Consider the following 14674-nt stretch of genomic DNA (forward strand, 5'->3'; position numbering starts at 1 on the left):
CCACTAGCGCCACCTGGGAAGCCCCCTGTATCTCTTCCCACTGGCTCTTTAACACATCTCCCCAACTGCACAGCTGTAAGCATCGCTGCCCTCCCCTTCCCCTCGAGGCTCTCCCCTCTTATTCCTGCTTCATCTGCCCCATATCCACACAGTTCCCTACAGCTCACCCTACCCCTCTCTTCCTGTCAGCTTCATTCCTAGCAGGCTCAGTCCACAGGCCATGGCTGCCCCCTCCTGTTTCCTGGCTCACATACTCCCTCTGCTTGGGTCACACACCATCTTGCATACCTGCCTCAGATGCACCCTTACTCTCGGCTGTTCCTACTTCTAGGGACTTTTTACAGAGCTGCCACCCAGCATTAGGCTCAACGAAAACCGTTAAGTCTTCAAAAACAATATTGTAAGTGTTAATAAGTATTTTTAATTTATATAAACCTTTAACCACTATCATTTTTAAAATTCATCAGTTTGCCACTAACATTTACATCAGTGCTGGCCTTCTGCTGTGAATCCCACATTGAAGTGACTGAATGCGACAAGACAGGAGACAGGCAGTAAGGCAGCCTGCCAGGCCCATCCTCCAGGCCCCAAGTGGGAGGCTCCTGAATGGCTCCGATGGAGCATGGCAGGCTCAGCCTCAGCAGGTGGCACTTCTCTGGCTTCCCTGGGAGAGCAAAGCCTGGCTGCCCTCAGTGTGAGCAGTGTCTGGCCGAGTAGCCCTTTTCTGATGGTGTGATTTCCTGTGCTGGAGGTGACACTGGGTGAGGGCCTGACGAAGATGCACTGGACCATTGCTCTTGGTGGTGGTTTTGACAGTAGAGATGGTTTATTGCAAGGACAGCTTAAGGAAGATTCTTGGGCTATTTAATTTGGAGGGTGAACAACATCTGGGATGCTCTTCTTATGCCTTCTTCAGACAGGTCCCACCAGCACCCACCTGACACCTTCTCCATAGCACAGGTTGTGGTGACGGGCGATGGTCACCTCAGCTGTAGCCACTGTGCCCAGAAGCTGCATCCCCACCCTGCTGTTCTCAGCCCTGCTCCTCAGACAGTAGCTCTCGTTCACTTTGCTAAAGCGGTACAGACAGCTCCTTCCCTGCTTCGATGCTCCCCTCTCCGCCTGCACTCTCTCACAGGAACTGCTTGAATCTATTGCCCTGGACCCCAGGGGAAATCTGTAGCTCAAACTCTGTTTAACACCCACTAGAATAATATGCCTTCCAGGGTAATAGGATAATATCCCTGGGTCTTCCCAGTGGTGCAGTGGTAAAGAATCCATGCAGAAGGTGCAAGAGATGCGGGTTCTACCCCAGGGTGAGGAAGATCCACTTGAAGGAGAAAATGGCAACCAATTCCAGTCTTCTTGCCTGGGAAATTCCATGGACAGAGGAGCCTGGTGGGCTACAGCCCATGGGGCCACAAAGAGTCAAATACGACTGAGTGACTAAATAACAACAAGGGTAATATTCTCCTCGACAGTGCCTAGAACTTGCTACCTGTTTTTTGTCTATTTCAACTTTCCCAGTTATTTTTTGCCATGTGTGAAACCACTTTATTCTAAAGTTCAAAAATTGGGAAACGAAAAAGGCCATTGGTCTCCATGGACCAGGCCCTTCTGCTGCTGCTGCTGCTGCTGCTGCTAAGTCGCTTGTCGTGTCCAACTCTGTGCGATCCCATAGATGGCAGCCCATCAGGCTCCACTGTCCCTGGGGTTCTCCAGGCAAGAACACTGGAGTGGGTTGTCATTTCCTTCTCCACCAGGCCCTTCAACTCCTCCCAAACACCCCCATCACCTCAGCTGGTGCATACCTGCATAGGTAGCTCTTGAGTAAGGTGAGGCTTCATGCTATTACCAGATGAGAGCCTCGAAACATTGCAGCTCTGGGGAGAGTTGGATTGGGAGTTTGGGACTAGCGGATGCAAACTATTCTATGTAGAATGGATAAACAACAAGGCCCTATTGTATAGAACAGGGAACCATATTCAATGTCCTGTAGTAAACTATAATAAAAAAAGAAGATGAAAAAGAGTGTGTATATAAGTATAGCTGAATCACTTTGCTGTATACCTGAGGTTAATACGACATTGTAAATCAGCTACACTTCAACTTAAAGCAAAACCTCAAAACACTGCAGCATCATTGGCTCTTTGGGGCTTTTTTATGAGACACATTCAAGGTGAATTTCACACCAAGAAAATGTTTTATAACATGAAATAATGTTTTGTGATTCCTGGGGTAGCCCATTCCTCTTCCCAGCTTAAGTTGCTCTCCAGAGCACATCTCCATGGGTGACAACCTTTTAATATGTGGTAATCTGCTATTGAAGACAGATTCTTGTCTTGGTCCTCCCACCAGAGTGCCAGCTCTGGGAGGTGAGAAGAGAAAGATTTTGTTCACTGCCCTGTCCTGATGCCTGGAACAGCTCCTGGTATATGGCAGGTGGTCAAACTATTTGTTGACTAATAGGCATTGTGACTTAAGTGGAGACTCAAGTGGAGAAGGCAATGGCACCCCACTCCAGTACTCTTGCCTGGAAAATCCCATGGATGGAGGAGCCTGGTAGGCTTCAGTCCATGGGGTCGCTGAGTCGGACATGACTGAGCGACTTCACTTTCACTTTTCACTTTCATGCACTGGAGAAGGAAATGGCAACCCACTCTAGTGTTCTTGCCTGGAGAATCCCAGGGACAGCAGAGCCTGGTAAGCTGCTGTCTATGAGGTCGCACAGAGTCGAACACGACTGACGTGACTTAGCAGCAGCAGCAGGCATTGTGATGTTGTTGCTGTTTAGTTGCTAAGTCATGTTCGACTATTTGTGACCCCATGGATTGTAGCACACCAGGCTCCTCTGTCTATGGGATTTCCCAAGCAAAAATACTGGAGTGAGTTGCCATTTCCTTTCCCAAGGGATCTTCCCAACCCAGGGATCAAACCTGTGTCTCCTGCATTGACAGGTGGATTCTTTACTGCTGAGCCACCAGGGAAGCCCCAGGTATTATAATGGGAAGAACAAGTCTGACTCCATATTGGATCTATTTCTCTTTAACCTTTGTATTCTGTTGCTTTGGCTTTGAGCAGTCTCTAAAAGGATGCTGCCTATAGCTTAAGTAAAAGTTGTGTCTGACTCTTTTTGACCCCATGGACTATACAGTCCATGGAATTCTCCAGGCTAGAATACTTGGCTGGGTAACCATTCTCTTCTCCAGGGGATTTCCCAACCCAGGGATTGAACCCAGGTCTTCCTCATTGCAGGCAGATTCTTTACCAGCTGAGCTACAAGGGAAGCCCAATAGCTTAATGTACACATAATAACCCACCTCTGGGAACCCTACCTCCCATGCCTGAACATTAAGCTAAAATATCTTTGGTTAGCTCACAGGAAATATCCTGACCTGGTCAACCTGTGAATGACTACAGGAAAGAAGAAATTAGCACATCCCCTGCAGTCTGACCGGAACCAAGAAATATTTGCAACAACTTAGCGCCAACTTCTTTTTATCTTCTCACCGCCCCGCTTTGCTCTAGAAGAGAAACTAGCATCCAAACCCCAGCAAGATGGGGACAGTACTCCACCATCTTCTCGGTCTGAATAAAGCTGCTATTCCTTGTCCCTACACCTCGTGCTCAACTTATTGGCCTGCGGTGTGGCGATCTCGGGCTTGGTAACCGTATGATTAAGTGAAAGCAGCTTTCAAAATAATGTGTCCAGAGTAATCCAGTTTTGCTTTTAAAAGGTTGTATGTATGAAAGTACATAATAATATACAGCTGGAGAGTGGGAAAGGAGAGAGAAGGTCTGAGGGGACGGTGGGGATGGAGGAAGGGCTGTGGCTGGGTTTACTGGCCTCTTCTGTATTTTCTGTCAAAGCGTCCACTCTGCCCCCTCCTCTTCTGCCTACCATCCTCTGCCTGGCCTTTACTCCATGCTCCATGAATCTACTCTCACCAGTGTCATCAATCTTTACATGGCCAAACTCAAGGTCATTCCGAGGGCCCTGTCCTTCCTGATCTCCTGTTAGCAGTGGGTGCTGCCCAGAACCCACACTTTAGTGGGTCAGTCCCTCTGCTTGGCCAACTCCTCCCCCAACCATGGCTCCTTCCTTAGCTTACTCTGCAGCCCCGTGTGGGGTCTTCATCTGCGTCTTCTCCCTGCATATGGCCCCCCTGTGCCCATGGATCCCACATCCACCTCTCCTGGCTGAGCTTCTGAACTAAACACTGCTTATCTGATGCTTCCACTGAAAATCTAAAAGGCAACTCAACCTTCAGATGCCCAAAATGGGCTTTCAATTGCTCATGTATGGTATCCCTGAGCCTCTCTTAATTAAGAAAATGACATTAACTCTAACCAGTTGCTCAGGACAAGACCCTAAAGACTCAGGATCCCTCCCTTTCACTCATCATGCATGTTTAATCCACTCACTTGTTGCTTCTGTTTAGTTGCTAAATCATGTCTAGCTCTTCTGAAACTCCATAGACTGTACCCTGGCAGGCTTCTCTGTCCACGGGATTGTCTACGTAAGAATACTGGAGTGGATTGCCGTGCCCTCATCCAGGGATCTTCCCAACCTAGGGATGGAACCTGCGTCTCCTGCTTTGGCAGATTCTTTACCACTGAGCCACCTGGGAAGCCCAATCTGCTAACTAGATGATCTTATTTGCAAAGCAGAAATAGAGACACAGATACAGATAACAAACATATGGATACAAAGGAGAAAAGAGAAGGCAAGATGAACTGGGAGATTGAGATTAACATATATATGCCACAATATATAAAACAGATAAGTAATGAAAACCTACTGTATAGCTCAGGGAACTCTACTCAGGATTCTGTGGTCACCTAAACAGGGAGGAAATCCAAAAAAGAAGAGATACATGTATACACATAGTTGATTCATTCTGCTATATGTTAGAAACTAACACAACATTATAAATCAACTATACTTCACTAAAAATTAATTAAGAAAAAGAACATCTTTTCTTTCAGATGGGTCCAGCCCACCCAGTAATGTGTCCCCTTGGGAAACAGTGAGCTTCATTCAAAGACCAAAGGGGCTCCATCAAGGACTGGGGTCTCCATCAAGGACTCTTGAAGGAAGTTGGACCAGTTGATCTCCAGGAAGCTCTCATCAGTTTTCCTCTAAAAGGTATCCCAAAGTCATGGCTTCTCTTTGTTTCCCTTGACATTCCCTGGGTGGAATGTTCATCAGCTCTCGCTCATGCGAATGCAAATCTTACCTCGTCAGTTCCCCCTTCCGTCCGACCCTTCTTCTGGTCCACCGTGACGCCCCCCGCCAGCAGGCAGAAGCATCACCCTCTCTCAGACACATCCTCCTCCCCTGACCTTCAAAGTCTACTTGATTTGGCCCAAGCCTCTTCCTTCTCTTGCCCATTTGCCCATCTCACCCGTGCTCACCACATCCAGCCACGCCACCCTTCTTCCTGTCCTGGCCATGGCGCTTTCCCCCTGCACCCGCCCACCCCCTCCCACCACTGGCTGGTTTCCTCCTTCTCAAGCCTGTGGTCTCAGCTCATGTCACCTCCTCAGAGGGGTGATGCTGATGGCCGAGTCTAAGGTGGCTTCATGACCCCCTTTATCTTCATCTCCTGAAAAGGTTTATTTCCTGAATCCATTAACCACAAGCAGGCCCATGTATAATGTAAGCTCCAAGGTCTACAAACTGACCTGCAACCCCAACAGTTGACCCGCATCCTGAACACTTAGGGGCTTCCCAGGTGCTCACAAAATACCTAATAAAGGGAAATGCGTTGTTCACTCCTTTTTAGAGTTTCCACAGTGAATACATATTACTTTAGTATATAAACTCTCACTGTGCAGCTGCTGCTCTGCCCAGGTGGAGAGCATGGTGCCAGAGTGAGAGAACCTTGGAGAACACACGTCCAACCTCTTTCAAGATCCACACAATTCCATTTTGCCCAAGACCCTCTTAAGGGTGTAGCTGGCTTTGTGACACCACGGCCGAGATCTAAACACACAAATGCACAGGTCCCTCTGGAGCTGCTGTCAGCGGCCCATAGACGTGGCCCTGGCTGGCCTCAGCTCCTGGTAGCCATACTGGGCTACTGGCAAGTGAAAAGCTGCCCTATCGCATGTGATCAAAGCACGTCCTTCACTCTCTATTTACATACTAAGAAGGCTGCATGTGCCCAACTCATACTCTTTTGATTGGTATCACCCATTTCCATCTGTCACCTCTCAATGCATCAGCACCATGCTTCTCAATCTCATACACTTGACATTTGGGCCAGATCATTCTCTGCTCTGGGGCTTCTTATCAACTATAGGCCGGGTAGCAGGAATCCTGGCCTTTGCCAGTAATGCCAACAGCTTTCTCCCATCCCCCAATCACGAAAACCATCTCCAGACACTGCCAAAAGTTCCCTGGACACAGTCCCCAAATGTCCCCTGACTGGAAGTCATTGTGTTAATCATTAGGTCTGCCCACAAATCTGCGTGTTCTTTCCATTGCTACAGCATCTTCACCAATAAATTAGATAAATGAATATCCCACTCTCTCATTTATTACCATGATCACTCTGAGCACAGGACAGGGAGGGGTGGAAAGGAACAGAGCCCTGTGGAGGTAAGTGTGCCTTGACTCTGAAGGTGGCAGAGTCAGGGGTGCAGAGCAGAGCCTGAGCGCCATACAGGCTGGCATCCCATCCCAGTTCCTGATTCCCAGGCCCATTAGAGCCATAGTTCTGTACCTATGACAGTGGTGGCAGTAGCACCAAAGTCACCGTAACTCACTACAGTCACAAAGGATGGTGCGGGGGCTGCCCATGGCAACTGGGACTCCATGAACGGAGGCTCTGAATAAAAAACAAAAGGAATGGTTCGTGGCAGGATGGTGAAGGGGGAGGTATGGGCAGCCCGCACTTGAAAGGAGTGTGTGATGTGAGTGTGTATCTTTGTGTATGTGCATGTGCGCACACCACCCCCAACAGACATTCTCACACAAGGATGAGCGAAGCTCAAATTGAACCACAGACAATGATTCCTTACTTTAAATCCTGCCTAATCAGCTAAGGCTTCATCCTGCATTCAACGCCCTCGGAGGAGTTATCTCTAGAATAGAGACTATTTCATCACTGGGCTTTGATTCTGGCTACCTCACCTAAGGAGCCCCATCAGCAGCCCCGCCTTGAGCCAACAGAAACGGATTCCTGGGATAGATGATGAACCCCTGGAATCCGACGAGCATCCTCCTGACTGTCTCGTTCCATTTAAGCAGCACTGTGCTCTGCACTTCTGACATGTTACAATCTTCCCTTCCAACTAACCTCTCAAAGTCCATTTTCCCCAGTTCCAGCGCCAAGGCTGCCTGCACAACCTTTGCCCTTTACAATGCAATTAGCTTGGAAAATATCACTTGTGTAGTTCTAGCTTATCATACAGCAGTTTCATAGATTAAGAGGAATAGCCCATGCTTGTCATCATGAACACAATGTCTCAGATAAGTTTAGCAAAGTTAAAAGAAAAAGTCACCCTTCTAGGAGCAGCCTGCGTGCAAGGTTAGGTACAGCCGCTCACACCCAGGATAGCAGCTACAAAAGCTGTTTAGAACCTACAATTCAGGTGGAAGGAAATTTTTTCCCTAGCAGAGAACACTCGGAGTGAATTCAGCATGAGAAAGGAGGGCTGGGATCTGCACGCTCATCCACCTCAGCTTTTAAAACCTATTTTTTCCTTGTCTGCATCTTGAAAGCCATTAGAATAGATATTTCATAAGTGTCAGTGTGTTTCTGTATTGTTTCCTGTTGCCTAGAACAGAAAGTGTTAGTCACTCAGTTGTGTCTGACTCTTTGTGACCCCATGGACTGTAGCCCACCAGGATCCTTGGTCCATGGAATTCTCCATACAAGAATACTAGAGTGGGTTTTGCTTGCCACTAGAGGGATCTTTCCAGGGATCCTTCCAACCCAGGGATCAAACCTGAGTCTTCCACATTGCAGGCAGATTCTTTACCATCTGAGGCACCAGGGAAGCCCTGTCTAGAACAGAGACACCCCTAAAAATGGGCTTCCACCTTGCAAAGCTTGGTGGAAAATTAGAATGTATACGTGGCAGCCAGTCTACATGATGGCTCCACAGATCCTTTCCAGCCCTCCTACCCTGACTGACGGCTGACTGCACAGTGATAATGTGTGATGCCTGAGGCTAGTCTATAAAGGCCTTTACAATTTTCCCGTTTCTGGATCACTCACCCTGGGGAAAAAGAAGTGACAGTGTTAGTCACTCAGTTGTGTCTGACTCTTTGGAACCCCACGGACTAGAGCCTGCCAAGCTCCTCTGTCCATGGAATTCTCCAGGCAAAAATATTTGAGTGGGTCACCAATCCCCTCTCCAGGGGATCTTCCTGACCCAGGGATTGAACCCACACAGATTCTTTACCATCTGAGCCACCAGGGAAGTCCCAATCTGGGGAAAGCCAGATACCGAGTCATGAGGATGCTCAAGGAGCTCTTTGGGGAACTGAGACCTCCAGCCAACAGCCAGCATGGACTTGCCAGGAGGGAAAGCCACCTCAGAAGAGGGTCCTCCAGGCCCCGATGGGCTTTCAGACAATGCAGCACTTGTGACTGCAGCCTCACAGGAGACCGTGAGCCAGGCCAGGCCACCTCAAAACCAGACCCACAGACACTGTGAGGGTTACTACATGATTATTGCTGTTTTAAGCTGCTAAGCTGAGGGAAATCTGTTGTAGAACAACAGATCACTAATACAGCACGTGGAATAGGGTCAGATGAGAGGAACAAAGCTGCTTCATAAATATTTGAATGACTTGTTGACGAACAAGGCCCCAGGTCTTGGACTGAGTAAGGGAAGTACCTAGAGGCTAGATTCTGGCAGAGTCAGAATAAAACTTCCAGGTATTGAGGACGGAAGAGATGAACCCCTAAGGTCAGGAGGGAGGGAACTGAGATACACGTACCTAGTGAGTGCCCCTAGGAACTGCCACCCCAGTCTGTCTTCCTCTATCCCCACTTCTACACACTGAAGACCATCAGAGGCACTGACCCCAAGCCCTGCAAAGGCCTTGGTATCCAAGCCTGGAAACTGGGATCAGAGGCAGACGCTAAAGTTGAGAGTAAGTTACTGTCTCTGACAACATTGTAACTCACTCACTTTCATAGCATCCTTTCCTTCCCTTCTTCCTCCTCTCTCTATCATGTCAATATTGCTACCCTTGGCTCTATTCTCTTTTCATCCAATGCATGAAACAAACCATAGTTGACTGTCATTATTTGTGACTAGTTATGTTCTATGGTGGTGCTAGTGGTAAAGAACCCACCTGCCAATGCAGGAAATGTATGAGACACAAGTTTGATCCCTGGGTTGGGAAGATCCTCTGGAGAAGGGAATGGCAACCTACTCCAGTATTTTTGCCTGCAGAATCCCATGGACAGAGGAGACTGGCAGGCTACAGTCTACAGAGTCGCAAAGAGTCAGACACGACTGAAGCAACTTAGCGTGCATATATATGTTCTATATAGGTGTTGTGAACAATGAATTTTCAAATGCTGAACTATTGCTCATACAGAAAGATTGGGTTGGGTTCTTTTGAGCCTCTGATCCATGATATTTTTGTCAACAGATCAATACATAATTTCATTTTATGTGTGTTCCTGTTTAAAGAAACTCATTTCGTATATATGATTGACATCAACAGCTCACTCATGGCCAACAACCCTATAATTTATGCCTGAGGGAAGCTTATCTAGTGTGTGTTTTCTCCATAAGTCACTTAATAGCCTTCTTGCCCTTAGAAATACCAGACAGCACTTCAGCACTATGCTTGGGGCCCTTTTAAACAACAACAACAAAAACACACAAAAATATACAAAAAACATGGCACTAAAGAGACTATGGAAAGGATACCTGTTTGCAGGATGAGCTGAGACAAGAGGACAGAGTGACCCTTCATTCAACCTCAGCTGGGAACGACTTGAGTGACTCACATTTTTCCCTGTCCTGTGCATGTAGACCAATGACCACAAAATCAAAGTGAGTATTGATGTAGGGGTTGCAAATCTATTTTAGCAAGAAGGTGAATTTGTAAAAATGGAATCCATGAATAATGAGGATCGGCTATGTGTGACTCTCCTCCACTCTCTCCCACTTGCCCCGAAGAGCCTCCACTTCATGGGTAGAAACACAATGATGCCTTGGTATAAGGGATTTGCTGGTAGCTCAGTGGTAAAGAATCTGCATGTAATGCGGCAGACTCAGGTTTGATCCCTGGGTCAGGAAGATCCTCTGGTGTAGGAAATGGCAACTCATTCCAATATTCTTGCCTAGGAAATCACATGGACAGAGGAGCCTGGTGGGTTGCAGTCCTTGGGATCACAAGAGTGAGATATGACTTAGTGCATAAACAGTAGCAACATAAGATTGTGTACTTAAATGTATTATTCTTGTTTTCTAAATCTGTGTTCATTTCAGTGCTTTTAAACTTGATGTAGAACTAGAAGAGGTAGCCTACATCTTTGTAATTTAAAAAATTTTAATTTTATCTTTTAGAGTGTGGAATATTTTTATTGATCATAATGTCTATCTTAATCATAGATTCCATAAAAAAATCCCAGTATTTTAGTGCTAAAAATTTCAGTTACAAATTGATCATTTGCTTATTTGTATTTTTTTTTCTTTTTCCCCCTCATATTTTAAATTTTTATTGTATATTTTAGTATTGTTGATGAACAATATTATATTAGTTTCAAGTGTGCAGCAAAGTAATTCAGTTATACATATGCATGTGTCTATTCTTTTTCAAGTTCTTTTTAAAAAACCCCATCTACCCTGGTTATCATCAGCCCTGACCTGCACTTCACGGCTTTTTTTAAGACCCATCAAACCATGGCTACTGCAGGTGCTGCCCCTGACTAAGCTTTCAGCCCTTTCTACTTCCTGTGGAGAACCTTAGCACATTAAAGGTAGGCTGATTTCTCATCATAGGGTCAGTTTCCCCTTATAATATGGACGGAGGTGACAGTGCCAACAGTTAATGGTGCTCCGGGGGACACCATCTAGGGACAATTTCTGTCATAGCCCTACCACGGAGGGGAACAAAATCAGGAAGATGGAAAAAGATATCTTGCTCAACGCCACACAGGCACCTCAATGCAAAGCAACCCTGATAAAATTGGCCTGGGAATTCCCTCTGCAGCTTCAAACTGAGAAAATTAAGTACTTGGACTTGGGTAAAAGGCAAAACCGCATCTGTAGGTTTGATTAATTTTCATAAGTAAGAGGACAGAGCTTGGCCCGGGGGGAAGAAGAGTTCTTCCTGGGCCAGTCAGGCTCTGGCTGATGAGTTATGAGAAATGACCAGGCAAAGGGAGACGCAGGGGGACCATCCCAAACAACACCAGCAGATGACTGCACTCCATCAGTCTGCAAAGGGCTCTGGGCACTACCTTCTGCAATAGGATTTGGCTGCAATAAAAACAAAAAAACAAAAAAACAGGTGAACAGACCTGTGGCTGCAACACGGAGAAACAGAACCCAAGTCCCCAGCCTGAGTTGGCCCCATATCCGTCCAGTTTCCTGAGTGATACCAGCTGGCCTTCTGGGAGACCACCCTGCAGGGCTGTCCCCAGGCCCTCTGAGGCCTGCTGGGCTGGTCACACTGCCTCAGACCGGGTCTCCCAAGGCAGAGGCATACTTCACAACTTCTGCCGAGTGGTCCCTGTTCTGCATTTGTGGTAAAGCACAGAGATTCTTAGATACAGAGACACACATTTAAGACACAGAAAGTAAGTCTGAGGCTGGAGAGAACACGATGTTACACTCATATTTAGAAGAGATGAGATGTTCCAATACTTGAAAATGTTATCCAAACTTTCAAAACCAAGTTCTTTTGCCTTGCCTTCAAAACCCCGAAGGTGCTGAAAATGCATCAAGGAAGTACTGATGTATCTCAGCCAACATCTGGATTTTCAGGCTCCACAAAGATGTTCCAGAACTTCTTTATTATATCCACCCAGTACTGCCTGAACATGATTAACACAAATCACAGATACAATCAATGCCTATAGAAACGTTAACACTTAACATAAACATTAACTCTCAATATGCTGCTGCTGCTGCTAAGTCGCTTGAGTCGTGTCCAACTCTGTGCGACCCCATAGACGGCAGCCCACCAGGCTCCCCCGTCCCTGGGATTCTCTAGGAAAGAACACTGGAGTGGGTTGCCATTTCCTTCTCCAGTGCAGGAAAGTAAAAAGTGAAAGTGAAGTCGCTCAGTCATGTCCGACTCTTCGTGACCCCATGGACCGCAGCCTACCAGGCTCCTCCATCCATAGGATTTTCCAGGCAAGAGTACTGGAATGGGGTGCCATTGCCTTCTCTAACTCTCAATATATTCGGTTACAAATAAGCAACCAGCCCACCATTGTGAATTTAATTTCAAAATATGAATCATTTATTCATTTAGGATGTTTGTTGGGCATCTTCTATGTGCAGTTCATTTTGTTGAGGACCCCATGGAATAGGAAGGGGACTTCCCTGCCTCCAGACAATGAGAAAGCAGAAGTGGCTCATGGGTGGTGGAATCTTCTCCAGGGGCCCTGCTTCCATCCCCAGGACTGTGAAGACCCTGATTCTCTACTGTCTACACTTCTCCTCGCTTCCCAGTGTGACTGGCCAGAGTCATTACAGATGTAACTTCTTGGTGGAAATTCACTATACTGTGCATTTGAGGCTCAGCCCTGGAAATGGGGTCCCCGACCCAGCTTGGGCCCAGAGACACAGCGTACAGAAGGCAAGTCTGGATTTTAAATAACTTCCTGGCAATTTTCAAGCACTTTCTTATTTGAGAACCTCTGCCATAATCCAATATTTCATTCCCCAAGTAGAGCTGGTAGAGAGAAAAGGGAATTGAGCTGTCTCCCTCCAGGATGTAGGGAAGAAGGGAGTCTGGAGATGGGGTGAAACTGGGCTGCCTGCTGCCACAGCTGGGAAGGGAACCAGGGAAGAAGTTTAAAGTCCCCCACACTGTGCCTGCTGACCTCAAGGCATGAAAATCCAGCTCCAACTCCCTTAGGGAGGGAAGGCTATCCAGACACTCCTCTGCCAGGGCACTGGGTCAGAGGCATGCTCGTCATGAAGCTGGATTTATGCACAAGGATTCAGTTGTTAAAAGTGAGCTAGACTTAGTGAAGAATCAGTGAGCACAGGAACACATCCAAGTGGTCACTAGTGATGCCCTCTCATGCTCTCTTGGGGTTGTTGACTGTGGGCTGAAGCCTGGGTCAACCCAGAGTGGTTCCTAGGACATCTCCCCACCTCCAACCCCCACCATGGACCTCACTCAACCATTGTGTCCTGAAAACCACCTGGTCACCCACTCTGCTCTTGGGAAATTTAAAAACAACAGATAAAGTCATAGATGAGAGAATTCACATTGTTGGTGGCTGATACCCCTCACTGCCCTTCTCTTCCTTTGGGCATATCCCACAGGAAATTTGAACAGGTAGTAAAATTACTGAGTTCTCCCTGATCCTGATCCAGATGACCCTCCAAGACCCCTTCCCACTCAGAGAACGTCTGGACCTGTTGGCAAAGCCATGGTTACCTCACAGTGACTTGGCCTGTCCTGTCCCCTCTGGCGGTACCTGGAGAAGGTTTTTAGCTTCTGAGCACTATTTTACTTTCCTGTACCCCCACCTCATCCACACGATATTCACAGGGACCTGCAGCTGCTGCAGAAACCAGACCACATTTAAATCAAGGGGCACAGTGGTAAAGAATTCACTTGCCAAAGCAGGAGAATCAAGAGACAAGGGTTCAATCCCTGGGTCAGGAAGATCCCCTGGAGGAGGAAATGGCAACCCACTCCAGTATTTTTGCTTGGAAAATCTCATGGACAGAAGAGCCTGGAAGGCTACAGTCCATGGGGTTGCAAAGATTCAGACATGACTGAGCACACACACATAGACACACAAATGAAAGGATCACAACTACTAAAAGTTTTCCTAGGCATACATGAAAAATTGCCATCCCTTTTTTTCTGGTAAGTGAAAGAATAATTATGGGTGATTCATGATGGCAAAATACTATAGAAACATATGACGGTATCCTTAGATGTCATAAACCTGTGACATAAATATATCCAGTGCTTACATAGCTGGCAAAGGGTTCTATGAAAGAGAGAGATGGTCTGACTACACAGTAACTATAGGCAAGAAGTAGGATGGCAAAGACCAGAGTCCTGCTCTTCTGGGTGTGGGTTCAGTGGGAGAAGACTGCCTGCACAGGGCAGAGAACACACAGCGCACGAGCACAGACACGAACTCCCTGAAATATGAGTGCACCACCGTTCCTGTGGGCAGTCACAGAGGGGAGAGCTCCAAGGTCACCATTCTGGATTTACTTGATTCCCACACATCTGACCTACCTTCCTTTTCTGGATTCAAGTGCAGGTCTGCAGTTAGAAGCCCAGGACAGCACGGAGTGTGGAAAGTGAAAAAGCCCAAGACGGAGAGACGTATTTAAAGGGGAAACAGCAGATATGGAGAGAAAGCAGAAGACAAGCCTTACCAACTGGAGTCCTTCCTGTCTGCGCTGTGTCTGCAATTAGGGAAGTGGGCCTTCTCCTCCCATTTCAGCGAACCAGCCAGAAAGCAGAAGTGCAGATCCCCACGCA

The 14674-nt window shown here is 47.1% G+C and overlaps 1 protein-coding gene across 3 annotated transcripts in view; it reads right to left on the reverse strand.

Moving 5' to 3' along the window:
* Positions 1 to 14674, reverse strand: part of SYK (spleen associated tyrosine kinase) — a 108146-nt gene that overhangs the window by 59974 nt on the left and 33498 nt on the right. Inside the window, exon 1 of one of the 3 annotated variants that reach the window (XM_027550358.1) lies at positions 14426 to 14508. The exons of the other annotated variants lie outside the window; for them this stretch is intronic. The gene's annotated coding sequence lies outside the window, so the exon portion shown is untranslated. Of the gene's footprint in view, positions 1 to 14425; positions 14509 to 14674 lie in introns of those variants that run through there. 3 annotated transcript variants of the gene reach the window in all.

This window comes from Bos indicus x Bos taurus, chromosome 8, assembly GCF_003369695.1.
Source record: "Bos indicus x Bos taurus breed Angus x Brahman F1 hybrid chromosome 8, Bos_hybrid_MaternalHap_v2.0, whole genome shotgun sequence".
NCBI lineage: Eukaryota > Metazoa > Chordata > Mammalia > Artiodactyla > Bovidae > Bos > Bos indicus x Bos taurus.